General features: G+C 37.6%; 1 pseudogene; it reads left to right on the top strand.

Moving 5' to 3' along the window:
• Window positions 1–21677, top strand: part of LOC122344726 — a 54533-nt pseudogene extending 32856 nt beyond the window's left edge.
• The last annotated feature ends 218 nt before the right edge of the window (window positions 21678–21895 follow it).

Here is a 21895-nt window from a genome sequence, read left to right as displayed (position 1 = left end):
ACCCTTAGTATTCTGGGTGGTTTGTGTGATTTGGGAATTTTCTTTTTAAATAAAGCCAAAGTAACACTCATATTACATACAACACACAGACAGAACTGAATGACGGCAGCGAACAAGAAGAGGGAATGCGAATGTACTCAGGCGTTTCCTTTCTCAGTGCTGTCAAAATAAAAGCCTCAACCACATAGGCCAAACAGAAACTTTTATCGGCTGATTTTAGAAAATTGTCAAATATAGGTCAATATATCGCAAAACCACTAATTATGAGATATTTTAATTCACAATTATAAGTAACAAAGTCTCAATTTCTAGATATAGTCACATTATGAGATATAAATTTAGTACCAAGTGAACTGGAAGTAATACATTTAGGTGTAAGATACAGGGGAACAGTTATTATAAAGCTGCAAATACATTAAATTTGTTATCAAGAAAAAGTCGCAACTGTGAGATATAAAGTTACAAATTAACTTCACTTTCAGGCAAAAATGGGCTTGCATAGTTTTGTTATTTGATAGCAGATGTTTCCGAAATGCCACAGTCAGTCTCTCTGCAGTTTGTCCATGTTTGAGGTTTAGCATACACAAGGAGCTGAATTTTAGTGCAGTGAGGTTTCCTTGTGTGCGACTGACAGCATGCAGTGTTGCTTGTCACCATTGCAGCTGGTTAGGAGAGAAATTTTGATTAACACGGAAGAGCTTTTATTGCTTGTCACTTTGTTTCTTCTCGCCTAGTTAAGATGCCGTATTACACTTTAAGAAGTAAACAGCAGTGTCTGTGACGCACATAGAGCAACCCTCCCGTAGTCAATATAACAACTAAACACTTTCCACAGCTGCTAGCCATTTCAAATTGTGGCAAAATAGCCTTCCCCGCTGCCATAAAAACTCTTTCATTGGCGATATTGCTTGGCAAGCATGAAATGCGATGCAGAGCTGACCAAAAATAGAATGCGCAAATGTAGGAAAGGGACAGGGTTCACTTGAATGCTAAATAAGAGTGCTCCGAGCAGTTGTCACAGCCTGACATGTGCTCTGTTTGTCTGTGGGTACTGTCTGTCTCTCGGGTGGTGGTGGGGGGGGAGATGTCAGTTTGCTCACTGCTGACAGCCTGCTCTCTGCCAGACCTCCTTGGGACATGCGTCAGAACAAGCCTCACACACACAAACGCAGCCTTTCACGAAGCAGTCTACCAGCCACCTACACACACACACACAAACCTCTGCTCAGCCAATGGCTTTTTGATCACTCAACCTTTTGTCAGTCTCTAATGCATTAGATTGGCGTGTGATAGTCATGCAACAGACTCAAACAGAAGGTACCAGATTGAACAAGTACAAAAAAATCACGAACAGCACATTTTTGGTCATTTTTGATGTATAATTGGTGATTGATGTAGGTTGCAACTGATTCTTTTATGCAAATTTGAAAACATTTGAATTTAAATAGTGAAGTTGTTTGATATGATGAAAAACAGAGTTTCATATTTAGAACCTAAATATTGTGATAGACAGCAAACTAATAATGAACTAAAGTGTGTACTACCATATATATTACAATACAATATTACTGTTACTACTGATTGCTTATCAAATAAATGCACCCTTGGTGTTCAACTATTCTATCAAAAACAAAACATCAAACTTTTGAATACTAGCGTAAGCTAATACAAAATAGTTCACATATTAGATAAAGGTGGCCAGTTGTATGGTTTGTTTTTGTTGTGCCAACGAACATTGTTTTAAACAAACCCAAAGTAGGGTGTCTGGAACAACACAAAGAAATATCAGGGCTCTTGTACAATGAAATTAGATGACAAAAACAAATGGTTGTATAATACAAATGCTGCATAGGGACCTTTGGGAAAACCTCTGAGTGATGACTTTAATTGGTGGATCGTTTTTGGATCAAACTTAAATGTATTTTAGTATAAACATAAAACTCAAAATTCTTTGCAGGGTCTTTTGGGAAAACATCTGAGTGATGACTGGGCCCACACAAAATCTGTGCCCATAGTACTACACACAAAAATTCCTGCAGACTCTCTCAGAATTGGAAACCCATTACTCATAAAGTTTTACTTTATGCCTTTTTTCTCATTATATCTGAATCCATTCTGTACATTTTTGGGTTTTTATTAGTACAGGACAGTGTAGAAGTGACAGGAAGGGAAGTGGGAGAGAAAAAAAACAAGATTTTTCTAACTCTTTGAGACAAATTGTTTCAAACAAGCTCATGTGTATATATGCATATCATATCTAACAATTTTTAAAAAGTTTTGAATATGCTTTGTTAAAAGCATAGTTCACATATTTTATCATCTAATTCCTTGATATTTTATTGGAGCTTTAATTCTGTCTAAACCAGGTCTCAACTTGATCACCATTGTTGGGCTGAAGCCAGAGACCACGTATGAGGTCAAGATATCAGCCATCAACGGCAAGGGTGAAGGAGAGAGCAGCGCCCCTGAGAGCTTTAAAACCCAACCTGTCCGTAAGTGCCTATCTATTTCTGTCTTCCTCTCTCTTTCAATCCCTCTTCATCATATGACCCTATAGTGCTCTCTTTACCCATCAACCCCCCCTCCTCAGTGCAGCAGCAGACCTCACTACCCACAATGCATCCCTGCCTTGGACCCTGCTGGATCTCACTCTCAGGAGATGCATTGCTTGTCCTCTGCGTGTGCTTCTGTATTTCTATGTGGATGTGTGTGTTCATTTAAGTCTGTGTCCGTGTGTTTAAACAATTTCCTGAAGGACATCGTGTCACTGCAGCCTCTCACCTCAGCAGTGCTTCCCAGTGATGTGACGCTCCTCCCTGTCCTTACAGCTCTTCTGCCGGTGCCAGCATGTGCCAGGCAACAGCTGTGTCTCGTGTCTACTGAGAGCTTGTGTGCTCTGTTAAGTGTGGTCCGTGTTGATTGGGAACTCTTCTGTAGAGTAGATGATGAAACCCTCTTTAACCTCATATCCACCATCAGAACAGGATTAGACTCTCAGAAATTGTAATATCAATAATAAGATATAATCTTCTTGAAGCTGGAATATTTTGCATAGATACTTTTGCGTTTGTACAGCGGTATTATTTGAATATATTTCTAGATGGTATTTCTCATGTTTAACTAGAAATAATTGTAGTGCTTTAGCTCTAATATAGGTGAGCGATTAATGTAAGCCTGTTTCTGCCTTAAAAAAAAAAAAAAAAAGAATTTCTAAATTTTTGGCATAACTGCCATCTTAAAAAAATAGGCATTTCTTTATAATTGTACATTTATAATATTATAATTATGACTATTTATCATAATTGCAATATTAAATTGCAGCTTTATAGCTCACAGTTTATTTCTGAATATAGTTTTTCATAATTGTAGCATCAAACCTCAATTAAATTGTTTTCGTCTTTCATAATTATAACATCAATTTTGGTTTTAAAGTTCACAATTTAGATGCATAACTGTGCCCTTGTATATCACAATACATACTTTTTATTGAATGTTTTAATTGCACTATTATAAACTTTATAACACGAATTATAGCACAGAACTATGACTTAGTTTTAATCTCAATATCACAATTACAAGTTTTTAATAATTAAAATTGTATCCAAGTATATCATAAATATATCATAATTATGACTTTGTATCTCACAGTTAGGACTAATTAGGTTATATATTCAACATATATTCAAAAAACTCTTAATTTGAACTTAATGTGTCACTTTTTATTACTTTAAGCTGATTTCTTGCACTCCGGTGGAAACAGGCTGAAAGTGAAGTGAGGTGAAATTTGAGGTTGGTTCGCAGTATTTGATTGACTCTGTGTTGTGGAGCTCTCCGCATTAATGAAACATCATCCATATTTAGACTTCCCAATGTAGTTTTCAAAATTCCTACAAATCTACTGGTTTAATTACTGCTTGTCACGAAGCCGTTGGCTCAGAATGTTCCACTTAGAAAGCAGATTAGAAAAGTCAGTTTGCAAGAAATGTGGGATGAGCAGAAACACAGTTCTAGTTTGATTAATCAATTTCCTTCTGCACTCGCAGGGATTAAGTGACTAAAGTTTAAATTGCAGAAAAAGTCTTATTCCTTGTCGCTTTATTAATCCAATTTATTGATCCAATTCGGCTGATTCAAAAGCACATTGTAATAACATTACGAAAAAAAAAGGAGTCGCACTGCAGTAAGCTTGATTTCCATTTGAATACCGAGAAGCTTTGGGGAATCTTACAGAATTGAGTAAAATAACACAAAACAAGACTTGTTTATTCTTCCTTTGGATGTACAATAGCTCATGGCAGGAGTGAATTGCTCCATTGATGTAAGTCAGAGACAGGCTGACATGAATTCTTATCTCACTTTTCTTATCATGTTTCATCTTTGCTTCACCACCCTGTGTTTTCACAGTCCCCACATTCGCATTTCACAACAGCTAGTTAGGTCACCCAGTTTTGCCATTTTGGGACTTAACAAGCCATTCACAGAGTACATTACGGCCAAATGTGAGTCAGCAAGGTGATTTTCACACCGCTTTATAAGATAAACCCCAAAATGGCAAGTTGGGATTGGCCTCCATTTTATTCATTCATGGTTCTCATCATGTTTTCCATCTTTTATTGTTCCACTGGACATCAGGCTCCCCTTTCAAAAGTAAGTGTTCCATCTCTCTGCTTTCTTTCTTTCGCATTTCTGTTTGTTTTTCCATTTGCTTCCATTTCAGCCGTTGCAACACTCCTGCCAAATCTACTAGTAAGCCTTCAGAGAAGATGGTAAAAGCTTGAATAGAAAGTTAAAGACTCCATGAAATGGGTTATAAAGTGGAGTTTTCTTTCCTGCGTTTGATGGAAGTTGAAAGGACTCATCCTTTTTTGAATAGCCAGTAGGCTATTACTTCACAGTCACAAACAGTGTTTGGACCTTGAGTGAAATGGTATTTATAATTTACTAAGAGGGCACAGTTTTTTAACAAAAGAGCATTTTATTGGACAAAGCAACATGAGGTGTATAGATGTAGACATGGATTCATGGATTTCATTGGGCCTCTAAATAAAAATGTATTGAGAATGAATATTTTTGCTTCAAATGGTCTCTTGTATCTTGGCGGTAAATTAGGGAGGGTTTCACTGAATTTAAACTCTTTGAAATAGCCTGTGCTTTAAAAGAACTGTAGCGACTCACATTATATCTGTTGTTGTACTTTCCAGATGGGATTCCATTCTATTACTCAAGCAGGGATCAAGGTTTTCTATGAGATCGTTTAGACCAGTACATTTTCTCTCCTTCCAGTCCTGGAGGCTCAATTGAGAAAAATTGCTTTTATCCAAAACGTACAGTAAATATGCACCTGGTTCAACTTAATTATGCTACATGGAGCAATTAGCACTTGATTAATTGAATCAGGTGTGTTAGGTCATGACTTGAAATGAAAATTTGTCTAGGCTCCCTAGGGCCTGTTGATGAAAAGCCACCGTTTAGACATATATGCTTGCATTTCAGTATAAAAGATGGCTGCTGGTGTGTAGATTCCCCTTTAGTTTGCACTTAGCTCTGTATTTTAATTTACAGTACTACACATAAAATCCACAAAAGTCTCAAAACAAGCTATTTATTTCACACTAGTAGAATAGTTGCAACCTCATTGACTAATGTTGGTGTTTAATTCATAGTTTATGTGAGGGTGATTGCTGTGCAAAAAAGCAATTTTAAAACATTCGAACTGTAGAATGACTATTGTTTGTTTATGCAACACAAAGCAAATAACATTGTGATGAAGTTGTTGCTAATTTAATTGACAGTATTTTCTTGTTGTGGCTCTCTATTGTTCTCATTATCCCTGACAGGGATCATTTGGCTGCGGAAGCTTTCTCATGATCATTACACAGCAGAATAAAAAAGAGACGATGGGTGAGGCAGAGACCGTATCTCGTAATGGTACTGTGATGTGGTCGTGTTCAGATAAGATTAATGGCATTGTCCGCTCTTTCTCTGGAACTATACCTGCATGAATTTAAAAGGTGATTGGCGGGACAATGATCCAGGCACTTCAAACACTTACTGATCATTTATCAATTTGTACATGACAAAGCGAGACTGCGGCGCATCGACATTTGTCAAATTATGGCTTCCAAAATCTGGTGACAGTTTATTTGTTTCCAGCTTCCAAACCAAAGCGAAAATTACTTCTGTTACAATTCTTTAGAAACTTCAGAAGTAATCCTAACAATAGTGGAATGCTTTCTTTTCTCTCTTTTAATATGAACAGTCATAATCAAGTTGTTTGTTATCTCAAAAACAATGAGTCTTGCTATATCTAGGACAGAAAATGTCTTAAGGCAATAATCACTCAAAAATTACAATTCTGTCTATGCTGTTATTTTCTCAGTATCCCTGCTTAAAAGCTTTTACTAGCCTAAACTGGTTTGCAGGTTTTAGGTGGTCCTCTAGTCTTTTTATTGATTTTAGACTGGTTTTTGGCACTACAATGGAGGTCCAGTAGACCAGCTTAGACTGGTTTTGGTGTTTGGTATTGATTTAGTGTAACACAAAAGGAAGGTTTTTTCCATACTTAGAAAAATTACAGTGTCCACTGGTTAAAATAAAGGTTAAAATAAAATATTTTTTGACAGTTTTGTTTTGTAATTCTGACTAAATATTGTTAAACCTGCGTTGTAGAAATCATATTTAATTTGAGACAAGCTATACAGCTTTGGAGCGACGTGAAGTTCAGTAAATAATGGTCAAATTTTCACTTTTGAGTGAACTATTTCTTTAACAGTTAGGGAAGTATGACAGATTTACTCTATTCATTATAAAGCAACAGCATGTTTGCAGTGAATGGCGTAGTTTGACGTAGATGGAGCTTCAAGTAAGATGTACGGTAGTGCTCTCAGGTGCATGTCAGAGATTTATCACCACAGGCCATCGCAGTCTCAGCCAATAGAGTGCCCAGAGCGCTGGAGAAAGAGGAAGACAATGACACAAAAGACATTGTTGCCAGTAGCGAGACTGAGACTATCTCTCCTCAAGAGCAAGAATCCATGCCTCTGGCCTCCGCAGCCTGTGGAAATTGTAAAAGAGCACTATATAATTCACATTACTGCGGTATGTGCTGCAGGGACCAGTGATTCAAAGTGTGAGAGCTCCCTCTTCATTTTATGTGCTATGAGCGTGAATGAAGAGGCTGGGATTGTGTATGGAGATGGAGTGATGACAAAGCTATCTAGGCCTGTCACGTAAGCGATATAGGCAGGAGTGATGGGCACCTCTGGGAGTTTTCTGATGGATAATACCTCCTCTGCAGCTCACTGCAGTAAGGTCATCTCGGGTGACAGCTAAAATATTCACAGCGACAAATAGGGACTCTTTCCATGACTGTGTGCCAGGCTTTCTGATTGCTAGCCTGTACGTGGGTCACTCTGCTCCCAGAGGGCACATAGACTCCACTGACAGAGCCTTTCTTTGATATGAATGCGATCACCACGGACCGCAAAGGATCAGAGAGCACCGCGGCAGGGACTGTACCAATGGAGACCTGCTGTGGAAATGGCCTCTGATCTGAAAATAGTAGGTTAAATAAAACTAAAAGAGGTCAACTTAGAAGCCAACGTGAAAGTCAAAAGGAGAATTCTGAGATTTTACCTGCTGTGAAAAAAAGAATAGGAAATTGTGCCACTGAGATAACTACTTTGATCTTTTTCTCAATATATGTTTTGCTTTTAATTTTTTTGTTTTGTTTTGTTTTCATTTCTTTTCTTTTGCTTTGTTTTGCTTTGTGCGACTAAGGATGCTTTCGCACCTTCCTTATTTAGTTTGGTTGAATCACGCTAAAGTTTGATATCCTTCTCGGTGCGGTTCCTTGAAGAGGTGGTCTCGGCGTGCTTTCAGTGTGAACACCCAACGACAAAAAGAACTCCGTATTTTTGGATTAAACCAGTCGCTGTAGCATTATGGGATAAGGAAGTGTTTTTTGACAGTTTGCTGTTTAGCATGATAGGTCGTGGACAAACAAGGAGGTGCAGAGCCTCATATAAATTTGGTCTGATGACCATATCAAGTCGCAACTTTCTAAAACTCACAAGAACTTATCATTGTTTAGCAAACAGCTCAGGGAAGGGTTAACAGATCTGTGGAACAGTGCTGGGTTAAGGCAAAGAAACTTTGGACTTCGGACTTGCACGTTCCTTCTGTCCAATTAAAAAGCAGTTTAGGCAATGCATTCAAATACACATCTGGCCAAAAAGTGAATCGGATGTTGTCAGGTGACAACATCCGATTATGTTAGCTGGTCCACATCAGAAAACAGTGTGGTGTGAAAAGAAACCAAAAAGACAGAAAAATGTTTTTTGACTTTGATCTGGACCAAATAAACCAAGCTACAGGTGAACAATAGAACAATTGTATAAAATGTTTATTAATTAAATTCATACTAGATGTTTAGTAATAAAAAATAAGATTCATAATTCTGTTGTTTCTGAAAAGTATGCTTATTTATTCAGCTTTCAAATAATGTATAAATCTCAATAAAAAAAAAGACCCTTATGACTAGTTTTGTGGTCCGGAGTCACATATAACAATTAAAATAGGTTGTACATATCAGTTTTCACACACTTAAACAATTAGATAATTTGTATTGTATCGATTCAAATAAAACCCAATTTGTACAGCCAAACCTCTTTAATAACACTTAAAGCAATCATACTGAGGGCAAAGAAAGTAGACTGTAAAACAGTTTGCGTGGCACTTCATTAGATTGTGCTCAGTTATTTAGTACCCTTGAGAGATGGTTTAAACTAGGTCTATTGCCTAGCACATCTGGTGGTTCTTAGTGCTTTCTCTGCTTCAGTGCTGGTGAATACATCTCTCAGAGATAGAGACACAGGCCAGCAACCTACCAGATGGTCTACGTCCTCAGGTAGAGCTGGAGTGCTTTAATTGTGATCACCTCTGCAACGGCATTAACACCCCCTTCATTCCCCTTGACATGAAACACTTACGATATGATAATCCTTATTATTCCACAGAGCAATTTTCTTCTCTGTCTGAGATGCTCTGTGTGCTTTGAACCTCAGCCTCTGCTCTGTGATATCTACAAAGCACTACACAATGCAACTGCCCCACAGCATTTCATCCGACCACAGTGGATAATAAAGTTCCATTTTAGCACTTATTTTTTTCATCTGCAGAGCAGTAGTCCAAATTGAAGAACGGTGTTTTGTAAGATCAATAAGCCTGCAGTGACTAGTTGTGTGCAAGTTGAAACACTGGAAATCAGAGAGAAGAAATATTTGAGCTTGTTAATATTGTCTTGAAGCTAAAATAAATCATCATTTTCATCAATGTGGGTTTAAAGGGATAGTTCACAAAAAAAAAAAAAAACAGTCTTTTACTCTCCCTCATGTCATTCCAAATCTGTATGAGTTCCTTTCTTCTGAATAATTGGAGTAATTTTTGTGTTTTTTTTTTTTTTTTTTTAAATTGCAGTGAATGTGCATGAACTGGGGCTTTTAAAGTCTAAAAAAGCTGCAAAAGCATTATAAAAAATGGTCTTCTGAAATAGTGTGATTGCCTTGTATGACGAACAGGCCAAAATGTAGGATTTTATTCTCATGAAATATGTTGATTTCCAGCTTAGCTTTCCTTGGATTGTTCATTATGGAAGTTACTGGTGATTGAAGCCTTTGAATTTTAAGTCAGATATTACTCATCCAGTTCTCACTGAATCATTGCTTCTGTATCGCTGGTTACCAATTCACTTGATTTCCAGTAAATAAATATAATCAAAAAGTGCTTTAACAATTTCAAAGCTCCAGTTCCCATCTGAAAAGCGCAACCTGTACATTATTCAGATTTCATTTTATGTTCCACGGAAGAAAGAACGGGTTCATATGGGTTTGAATCAACACATGGGTGAGTTTATGATGACAGCATTTTCATATTTGAGTGAACTGTTCTTTTAATCCTCCAAGGACTATCCGACGAAGCTGTTAGCACTTGAGGCTCCTTTTGTCACCAAGTATCTAGAAGTTCCTTGAAATAAATTCACAACCGCTGCAGAAATAAAGAGATTAAAGACAGAAGCTTGGTACTCTTTAGTCAAACAGTCTTTGAAACTCTAACATAGTCTGTCATCTGTCAGACACTCGGCTCACAAACAGACTGTGCTTCTGTCTAATTGCGTTAAGCTTAAAAGAGGAAACAGGGGATATTTCGCCCCCATCATATCATTACCTTCCACTCAAAGTACTTATCGTTTAACTCTAAGGCTCTGAGGTTCAGCTCTCTGAAAGCCAGCATTCTCTCAGATTAGATAGATGAGGGTATATTGAAGGTGATGATGTCTGAGTCACTAGCACTAATGCACTTTCAGGAAAATACCGCACTTTGAATCGAGTGTTGTCCTTGTGGCTTGAGACATCTGTGCTGTCACACTCACGTTGGTCAGCAATGACATTTAAATACAGGTTATTATGTGCATCTCGGAGACCGGTATAGTCGTCATAAGCATTAAATTGTTTGTGCATGACCCAGAAGAGGCTGTTCTTTTAAATTTTGCCGTCTTTCTTGAATGCTGGAGTTATTTATATGTTCTTTGTACTTTGTACTCAAGAAATATAAAATGCGGTGAAGTTCAAGTTTAATATAGATCTCTGCTTGGTTCAGTTGCTCAGACTCAAGCAGTTTAACTGTTAATCCAATACACTGAGTGCGTGTGTGTATATATATATATATATATATATATATATATATATATATATATATATATATATATATATATATATATATATATATATATATATATATATATATATATATATATATACCTCCTTCCTCTGCTTTGCTTTTTATTATTTATTTATTTTTGTATGTTAAAAAATAGCATTCCGAAATTTGGTAACTGTAAAATAAAATTTTAAAAGATGTTTTTAGTGCTCACCAAGGCTGCATTTATTTGGTTAAAGTGCTGTAAAAGTGATATTGTTAAATATTATTGTAATTTAAAATAACTGTTTTAAATCTGATTTATTGTAAATATTTTAAAATGTGATTTATTAATGTGATGGCAAAGTTGACTTTTCAGCAGCTATTACTACTATTTAGTGTCAACTAATCTTTCAGCTTAATTTGCTCAGTAAGAATTTTTTATTGTTGTGTTGCTTAATGATTTATTGAATTTCAATATTTTTTCATGACAGTTTAAAATAACAGCATTTATATAGTTTTAGCTTAGTATAGTTTAAATAAATAATAAAGAAATATGATTTTTTAAAAATATTATTAACTTATGAAGAGTAGAGTTTATTACATGGGATTTACTGAAAAAATAAACCCAATTTGTTTATTTTATTGTTAATTCAATTATTTATTTTATATTTATATTTTAAGTATTTTATTATCTAACACCTTTTCAAGCTAAACATGTACTCGGTTAACTTTAAAAATATAATTTTTATTAAATTCTTCTCTTGAAGTCTAATAAGATTCAATGGTTTATTAAATAAATAATAAATTAATTAAATAAATATATTTTGCCATGCAAATAAATTTTGTCATTGAAAGGGCATCTCAGTAATGCCCTTCGTATTCACCATCATTGGCCATATAGTATATGCCTGTGTCTGTGTATTGGCTATATAGTACATGTCTACACCAAGGTACTTTTGGGCTGCATGCACTTCTGCCTGGACTGGTTGAATATTGCTGAGGTGTGATGTACACTAGTTAGTTGCTATGAAACTGTTGCAGCAGTGGCTCTACAATCAGTCCAACACAACGGAAGCACATCTCACCATGTTCTCACCATCTTCCAGTGTCTTCAGAGACTCCAACTTCCATTGCTCCAACCACTGCCGACCTTAGTGAGTATGCCGAATGTGTGCAGTGTCGTTTGCCACTCGTTTGTTCGCCTCACCTAGACCATTGTTCTGAAATCAACACGTTCGCACTAGACCGACAACACTCGTCTGTGATAGAGAAGAGAGTCTGTGTTAGTGAGAAACTGGCATCAAGCCTCCATAGAGAACCATCACTAACATCCGCTTGTAGACCAGCTCACCTGTCTAACATGTCACTGCATGGTAGACACACTGGAATATGACATGCTTCTTTGTGCTAATGGTTTATGAACTCATGATGTGTGCTGAGTTTTTATGCCAGTGGATGCGCAGAAAGTTGTATAAGCAGCATGACACTTGCAGTTCTCCTATTGTGCGCTCTGAGATATTAATGAGACATGTTGCGTACTGTCACGAATGTGGAAACTAATGGAGCTGTCTTCACAACATTAAGCAAAATTGTCAACATTAGCATTCTTAGGAGTGCGTGACATCCCTTGGAGATGCAAGCACAGATGCTTTTATCCAAAGAGAATTGCAGTACAGGAACCATCATCACAGAACAACCTGTGTTTAAGTGCACAAGGGTTCAAGTCTACAAACTTGTACAATCACCAAATTAACATGAGACGTCTTGTAACGGTGTGTGTTTCGTCTGCTAATTTTGAGCCTAAACACTAAAACATGCTCTCTCGCTTCCCTCTGTGCTGCGAGAGACGCCACCAAGCGTTAGTCTGAAAATAGAGTTACCATGACAGCACGGATTACACCTGATCTCTCGACAAACAGACTGCAAATTGGGAGGGTCTGAAAAGGTTTTCCGCTGAAAGATAGTTCCTTTCGGGAGACAGCTATTCTGTCTCATTCAGTCAGAGAAATGACAGGGTCTTTATCTAAGAAGTAGGCAGTTGTTTGACTATTGTCTGCTTAGTTGACATTGACTGGCAGGTTTAAGATTGCGCAAACTAAAACTTCCTCAGATGTCAAAGAAATTTAAATATAATAGTGTTTTTTAAAGCTTAGGTTTTCAGGGTTGTATGAGTAGATAAGCAAACAAAAGATCTGTTCTTTTGTATGATAATGAGTCATAATCAGCATGAAGATTTTAGACTTTCTAAATTGCTTGATAGCTAGTTTATAAGGAACCCTGGTGGTTTACAGAAACTCATTTCAAATGGCTTCAAAGGCGAATGCGAATGTCAGTGCATACTTGTATGTGAAATGTTCCTATTTATTCTTTATAATTAGTACAGTTATATGTCTTTGATTGCAAAATCATTTAGCCAGGCGATCTTTGAAAAGCTAGGAATTCTTTCGAAAGCTATACTATATATATAGAACTATTCTTGAAAGCAAGTATATTGCAAGGAAAATTAACATTAAGATTTTATTTTGACTTCATTTTTATTTTTGACTTTATATTTGTTAAAGTAAATATTGCGTAAATATGTTTTTTTTCCTCACAGTATGGAAACCTGTTTTAGCTTTGATACAGTGTGGCTTCCATGAGGCTTCAATTTATGAATTGTTTTCCATATTTATTTTATTTTTACAATAGGACAGATCAGAACTGGAAGGAAACCATGTATAAAAGAGATAGGGGAGCAGGATCAGGAAAATCCCTCAAGTTGGGATTCTAACTCAGGAAACGCGTAGCGCAACGCCGCTGTAACAAGGCTATAGGCTCCAACCAATCTATGCATTTTTATATGTAACTTAAGTGTCTGAAGGTATACATTTGACATAATATCTACTAACAGCCTGCGCCAAACGCAAATGGTCTTTTGCCATTAAAATAGTACAATCAGGATTAACTAAAAAAGACGTGGACAGTTATTTTTGCACCAGACATTACTGAATATGCATTTGTAGGATCAGAGTGATAAAATAAATCACGCAGTACAATTTACTAACATTTGTGCTCGTCAGATTACTAGTATTTGTACTATCCTTTTACGCCCCCAAAAAAGCAGTCCTTAAAGCAGGCGGTAAATTGCTCTGCTCTTGGTAGATTGCTCTGTCGTTTCGGAAATGATAAAGGTGCGTCTATGTACTTTTATATTCACATTGTTAGTAAATCACCTGCAGAATTTTCCATCTACGCTTTTATGAAATCGCTCTACCGCTTATTTGCCCTGTTTAGTAAATCTGGCACTTAGTATTTAACTTGTAGACTGCAGACCTTTAGTTGTGATGGAAAACACTGCTCCTCGTCTTTATCCTCCTCCACCCTTCTCAGCTACAGTCCTGAGCTCATGTATGTAAACATATCAGGCTGAAAGTGCTGATCTAGAATCAGTTTTTGTTTTCCATCCTGATGAATAATCCTAGATCAACATTTCAAAGTATTGTCTTGGGACTTTGTACACGTGGGCAGTGTCTGCCTTCTCATTTGCCCATTCTGTAGTGTCCAGCTTCATGTCTAGTAGATGAGGCAGGTTTCTATCTGTACGGTCAACATCACTGAGTTTCCTCTGCCTTTGGATGGCCTGCTGTGTTTCAGTTGGTTTTACAGCCCTATTGATGCCGTCCAATCTGCACAAGCATTTATAATTCAATGTACAGTGCAAGAGAGCTGTATTTGAATCCTCTTATCGAAAGTACCACTCGCAGTCAGAGGAAATACTGCTGGTGAAGTGGATTCATAAAGCAATTTGGACCCGATTCTTAACTTGCATAGTTTAAATGGGCTTCATGAGAGCTGATATAGGGCAGATTTTTTTCGCAAGTGCTTTGATTTGTATTTGTGTAAAAAAAAACTGTCCAGGAATTGCTTTATGGATCTATGCACACTGTATCTAATGTTACAGAGAAGTATTTATGTTTATAATTTGTTTTCTTTTTGTCGTTTGTGTTTCTGTTTGTACTTTTTGGTCTTAACACGTTCCATGTTTGTATAATTTTTTTCAATGTTTTGTATTTTCCATGTGACCCTTCCCCCCTTCCACTTTCCTTTCAACCAATCATGTGCGTGCGTATCATGTGACTTTGTCATATGACTCTTGCATGGTGCTGACGATGTCGTCTTCGCTGGTGAACAGAAGGTAATTTTTGTTGTTTTTATTTATTTATTTTCTTTTTTCTTTTTTTTCTTTTCTTTTTTTCTTTTGGTCCAATTCCATTAACAGTGAGAACAGACAAGTTAATGAGGGGAAGATAGAGGAAACACCCACCTGGTACCATCGGGATTTATGAGCCATTTCATTTTTGAGTCATTCATCCTTTAGAAATCTCACACCACCTACTTTATTTGGCTTTTTGAAAACCATCAGCCACTCTGCCTAGACAGTAATCCCAAAGCTTTGTCTCCTACACATGCTGCTAGGTGCTCTGCATGTTGAACTTCTTATTGATTTTCAATATATATTTTACTCTACTGACAGAAAAATTTTCTTCCCTCCTCTCCAACTCTACTTTTAATAAATGATGCAACTTTTGAGACAACGTCCGAATATCTAAAAGGAATAGTTTGTCCTAAAAATAAAACTGTATTTATTCATCAGAGCTTCACTTGCTCACTAATGAATCCACTGCAGTAAATGGGTGCCATCAAAGAAAGCAATATTACTGGAGTTGTGTGGATTACTTGTGGACCTTTATTTTTATGTTTTAATAAACTTTAATTCGGATGGCAGCCATTTGCTGCAGAGGACCCATTGGGGGAGCTCCAAATCTTTTCAGAGAAAAAACTCATCTTTAGCTTGAGCGAGCACTTTTTCAACAAATGTGAATTATTGGGTAAACTATGGCTTTAGGAGAGTTACTTAAAGACTAATGAGATGTTTATGATATCTCACAAACTCATTTATTAAAAAAGATGCATCTTTCACTTGTTTATGTACAAATCAGCATAAAGAACATCAATCATCATGCCCTCATTCATTTGCAGATCATAATAATGTGCTTTACAAGATAAATTAACTTATAGTCGCAGTATTTGCCAAATATGTTCGTATCACAAAGACTAACAGCAGTACTGACGTTATGTTATTGCACGAACACATTCACACATCCTTCTGTTCTCTTTCTGTCACAGTCTGCATACTCAAAGCCTCTCATGCATGTCCTAATTGTTCGTCTTTGTCTCACAAATGTACCTGCTCACTGTCCCTGTCTGCTGCTCCTATGTGGAAATGCAAAGAGGAAGCGCTTCACTTCCTCATATTTCAAGAAAACGCTTCTACTCTCTCTTTTCCTACCCAAACATTTTTAACGACACACTTGGTTTGAGATGAGATTACGGTCTCTGTCAATTTTTCATCTCTCAGCCGCTATTCCTGAAATATGTCAAGTTAGGATAGCGGTTATTATTAGTCATGATCGAGTGCAACAATAATCCGTGACCCTTGAATCTAATCCTCCTTCTGCATGGTAGCGCATGTTTGCCCTCTTTCTCTCTGTAACCTAATCTGTCCTTCTTTGTCTTCTTAGCATCTGGAAATCCTTCAGCTAACTGGAATTGATGACTGGATATCAGAAAACCTGTTTAACCGCCATCACTCCTGCACTGCTTGTCTTAAATTAACTTGTCTTCATTTAAATTGCAGCATCCGATTACAAACTTTAATCAAGCTTCAATTCATCATGAAGGAATCACCTTAGGCCTCTATTTTCATGCATGCTTAAACTAACTGCCTGATGGTCTGAAATGTTCAAAATATGCCTCTAACTTAAATTAAGGTTAATTACAGAAGACTACAAAGAGATTTAATGGGATATGAGACCATAGCAAACGTATACATATACAGGGCTACTGTTTCAGGTGTACATACTTTGCATACCCTTTGCAGACTCTCAGAAATCTTCCCAGTCATCTTAAAAGCTTACAAGAAGTCGTTGTTTATATTAATACTGATTATATTATATTATGTTATGTTATTTTTTATTATTGTTCAAATGTTTGAAGTTTGTAAGACTTTTGAAATATTTAACTTAGGTTCACCAAGGCTATATTCAGTTGATCAAGAATATAGTAAAATATAGAAAAATCTTTTTGGTTTTTTGAAATATTTTTTTTGAAAGCCATTAACCCATAATTTAGTTAAATGATCTTGTATGGAAAAAGAAAGAGCAATGTTACTCTTTTGAAAAAGTATGAATTTCTTTTTGGAAAAATCTATAAATAAATACTAAATAAATATATAAATCTTACATACCCCAATCTGTATAAATTATTGATCTGTATACTTAATTATATTATATTATATTATATTATATCCATTTTTACTTTGCTAAATAAAATTAATCTTGCAGATTCTGCTTGGAGAATGTAAGCTTATAAGCAAAACTGAATCCCAGACATCTAATCTAACTTGTTTATTCTATTTCTTAGGTCAAACATTCAGATATCCTATTGTCTTGACCTGAAATTCATCTCATTTGTCATGTTTGGTATATTTGGTGTGTATATACCAGTATCACATCAGTCCCTAATAGGGGCGCTTGTCTAGCAGCTATTTATGATGATTAATGTGAGCAGAGTGCTGTGGCCTCCTCCCAGTCTCCTCTAGTGACACAGGTAGACAGCTAACATCCCAAACAAGCGCCCACACATGCGCATATCACAACCCCCTTCGGCCCGCTGATATTATTAAATGTAATGGCTGAGAATCTCCAATCAAAGCATGGAGGATAATTAAGGGAGTTCTGTCATTAAGTAGTGGGCAAGTCGAGATAACGAGCTCCCCCAGAGACTGCATTACAGCGCCGTTCTCTTCCTCCATCACTGCCACCAACACAGGTCCAGCTCTCATTACAGCCCTCCACATGCCCAAGCGACTCAGCTCCACTTTTACAAGAGCCAAGCGCTGTCATTAATGTTCCACATTTGGAAGGATGGGAGGCAGAAGTCATCATTATGCTGCCAGAAAGCCTCTGCTATGAGACGTCTCGACAGTTTAGCCAAAAACGAGAACAGAGGAATTTAGACTTTGCTAAGTGACTCAACTAGAAAGTGTTACATCTCATCCTTTGATCGTTAATTTTACCATTTTCTGTGCGTAGTTTAGAGACTATGCACTGCAGTATAACTTCCTTTTAAATTCTCCCAGCTGGAGTCAACACTGTAAATTAATTATAAGCTAAAATTAGGCAGGAGTTTAATTAGCTAACCTATTTCCGCAGTTCATATTCAGAGATAAAAAATACCTTGTGAATTACAAATCAGCTGTGAAAGGATGAGGGGACGTTCACCTGTGGAAATGTGCCTGTGTTAGGGCACATTTTGAATCTGTGCTGGGGTCTTCTAACATAGTTTTTTTTTTCTGGCCGTTTTCTCCTCAGGGAACCTAATCCTCCTAAACTGGAGGCTAAGCCACTGTCCACAGGCAACGAGATGAAGGTCCACTGGATCAAGCAGGATGATGGGAGGCTCTCCCATCAAACACTATCTAGTGCGCTACCGAGCTGTGAGTATGATTGGACATGAGGTAACATACTTAACTCATCCAGTCGTCTGAATTATTTATACCGAATTAAATGCCTTTGGAGAGGTAGTGAAGTTCACGGTCATTGCATATTTTACTTAATTGGCTAATTTGTACGACCTCACTTCTATGATTTTGTATGATTTGTATAAATCCCACTGATGGGTAGGTTTAAGTGCGAGGTTAGGTGTAGGTCATTTATACAAATTCATATGAATTGGCAACTTGTAAAATACATACGATTTAGCAAAAACTTAAAATGTGTATGAATTAAAAATAAAAAAGTAACATCTCATTTACATATTACAAAAATAACTGTCTATGTCTTTTCAACGCTAATTCTTCTCTGTGCGTCTTGAGTATATCTTGACAGTACCATTATACTATAACGCCCAAAAACAGGTGCAAATAATTTTTATATATTTAAATAGTTATTATAATATTTGTTTTAACTTTTTTTTGGATGAAACCTGTAGAATTCCATCAGCCTGATACTTTCGTGTCCCACCACAAATATCAAATTATCTTTTATTTTTGAAAATATGAGTATAATCCATAAAAGAGGTGTGTGTGTGTGTGGATTCAGTGATAATTGTATATTTTAATTAGAAATTAGTACACACAAATACATAATACATTAAAACGGTACATCAAAAGACATGAAAAATGAGCATTGTGTCATTGACCCCTTATATATCATCCTTGCTTAAAGAGTGTCTACATGTGTCCGTAGAAGAATCGCCAGGAATGGAAGCCGGAGATCCGCTCTGCCCAACGGCAGTGAGTACGCTTGTTCTGGCGCGGGTCTGGACTGGAACACGGAGTACGAGGTTTACGCCATTGCCGAAAAACCAGCGAGGGACGATCTGAACCCGCAAACTCTCCTTCAGGACCTTGCCAGAACCCACCGCCATTCCAGGTACGACCCACCCCTAGCCCTGAAGCACAGCCACTGCCAGCCAGCGCAGCCAACGGCCCGACCGCCTCAACCCTACCCCGTTAACCCTATCCCACTAGCAGGTCTTGTTGTGGATTATACCGGCTACCCTTGTGTCAATTCAGGTTGTGGCCTGCCCTCCTCTAAAGAGTGATTTGACACAATCTAAGAGTAATAAGAGTGCAGAGTGATAAATGTCTGTGAGAGGTGGCCACGGGTGAAGCTCTGAGACCTTCAGCTCCTCCAGAGCCCTGACCCCTCAGGCAACCTCCCCCTGACTCTTGCAGCCTGCTTTATTGCTCGTCTCGGAGCGATTGCAGATGATATCAGCAGAGATGAGATTTTCTATTTGGCACTCGGGAGGCAAAAAGCCACAGCAGGTCCGTTAAACCATCCACCCCTCCAACACGGGCTCGTTTGGTCTGTGCTCCATTGGCAGTGCTGTGTTTTGTTTTCTGTGAGCTGCTTCCCACTGATAAAAAATTGGCCCTCAGATCATCCCTCTCTCTATTTCCTCTGTCTCTTTCTCGAGGCTGAACTGAGGCTCAGTTCAGGCTCATTGCGGCAGACCGATTGAATTGGACTGACTATCTGCCCGCTCTCAGTGGGGATGCATCCTCTGGTTTTGCATGATGACGCCTCAACAGGATTAATGGTTTAATGCTTTACTGAGGACCTAACAGGCATCTGCCGGTGCATGGCCAAGAGACCTGCTTTTTTTCTCATCCGCTTAGTGGGAAGCAGCCATATAGCAGTGGGAGCTTTGGATCTCGGAGCACTTGTGCAAGACAGGTTCAGATGGATAGAAAAAGCCTTCCTTTGTCCCTTTTCCCATCTCGCCACACTTACACATTGCAGAGTTGTTAACCTCAATGTGTAACATGTGGGAGTTCAAAAAGCGGCTTTATTTTTAGCCTAACATCTGCATTGCATCAGCTGGAGCAGCTGCTGTTAGAAACCATGGTCCAAAACATCTGCTCAGACAGAGATTCACGCTTCTCTGAGAGTCTCATATTCGGACCAGCATGCGAGACGGGTTAGAAACCCTTAAAACTGTCTGACACTATTATTATAACAAGACATATTTCTTCAGCTTGCAGATGGTCAACACGTCGAGAGTTTGGTAGGAATTAAAATAGGAGCCAGTGGATTTTCGTGCGTGGTACGGGTAACGGTCGAGCTCAGCCCCACCACGCGACAAATGCTAAAGCTCTACTTCCTGTAATCCAAATCTCCCGCCTACAGTTGACATGGAATAAAAGCTGTTCTAATACTATGCCCAAGTTAACGTTTGTGCAGTTTAAGTAACATCGGAAAACTCATTCAGTAGTCATCCAGCTCATTATTACACCGTATTGCATCATAACCTGTTTGTTTCACTTTGTCTTCTGACTGGGCAACATTTTCCTGGTGTTTGCGAGACACATAGAAAGATGAAAGTCTGTTTGTTTCCTAATTTCCTGTAGAATGTTTTTTCTTGATCTGAATTAATTATAATTGATTTAAATGCAATTTTCTGGAAGCGCTTGTTTAAAGCTGAAGTGTGTATTTTATTTTATTTAATAATGTTTAATTTTAAAAACCTTCTCTATCTCTGCACAGTAGAGAGAAATATAAATAAGCCGCTTGTATATAAATTTCTCCAAAAAGTGTAAACACTGTCTCTGTGATGCTATTAATGACCGTGGCTTTGGGATGCTTCTATCTGTTTGACGGAGCAATTGCAGTTCACTACACATTTTGTTATTAATGTTGCAATACAGTTTGAGACGCAAGTAGAGACGAAATTGCACACTTCAACTTTAAAGAAAGGGGGATATGTAAGATTTATCAAAAATTGCCTGCAAATATATACGCAATGCCAAATGCCAGGAAAGTTGCCTGATCCGTGTTTCTTGATTGCACGTGTCTTTGTGTCCTTTATCCTTCCATGTTTCCCATCACTTGACTGTCATTGTCCTTTCATTCTCGACTTGCTGTCATTGCTGTGTTTTTAACATGCTACCGCCTTTCTTTACTTTGGTTTTTACTAACTCATTGAACTTTCCTTTGATATTCTTTTTCTAATCTTGATTAACCTTTTAAACTTAATTTTCTGTATTTGACCTATTCTCTGTCTCTCTCTCTCTCTTTTTCTGTCTCTTTTTTCTCTCTCCTTTCTCCCAATTTCTTTCCCTGTTTTTTCCCTTCCCCTCTCTTTCCCTTTTTTCTGTCTCCATGTGTAAATCGACATCACCGATCATCGCATTTTCCAACACGCACTCAAAAACTTTTGTTTTTTCCTCATTTTTGGCCTCTATTTTTTCTGTGCACTGTCCCTGTGGTCTTCGGGTGTCTCTTTTTTTTTTCGGTGTGGTGGTGTGGGTTGTGTGCTCTCAGCAACCCTTGGCTGCTCCTCTGTGACGTACGCTCTCGTCACTCTCATGTTCTCCATGCTGACTGTGCTAGTGCTCTCATAAACTGGGGCTCGCCAGAGGAGAGGAGCCCGCCCACTCTTCAACCACACCCTTCAGTTTTCTACGCCTTTCTGATCCTCTCAGGAGAAGCAAACAAACAAACAAAAAAGAATATCAGTTATATGTATTGGAATTAAGCAGAGTGTTCGGTGCTTGTATCATTCTGTTTTTCTTTTTTGTTTCTTGTCATTTTTAGTTTCTTATTCATGTTTATGTTTAAGCAAGATTAACGTTGATGTGCTTTGAAAA

Source organism: Puntigrus tetrazona, chromosome 5 (assembly GCF_018831695.1).
Source record: "Puntigrus tetrazona isolate hp1 chromosome 5, ASM1883169v1, whole genome shotgun sequence".
Taxonomy (NCBI): Eukaryota; Metazoa; Chordata; class Actinopteri; order Cypriniformes; family Cyprinidae; genus Puntigrus; species Puntigrus tetrazona.
The sequence above is the reverse complement of the archived record's forward strand: the minus strand, read 5'-3'. Positions and strand labels throughout refer to the sequence as shown.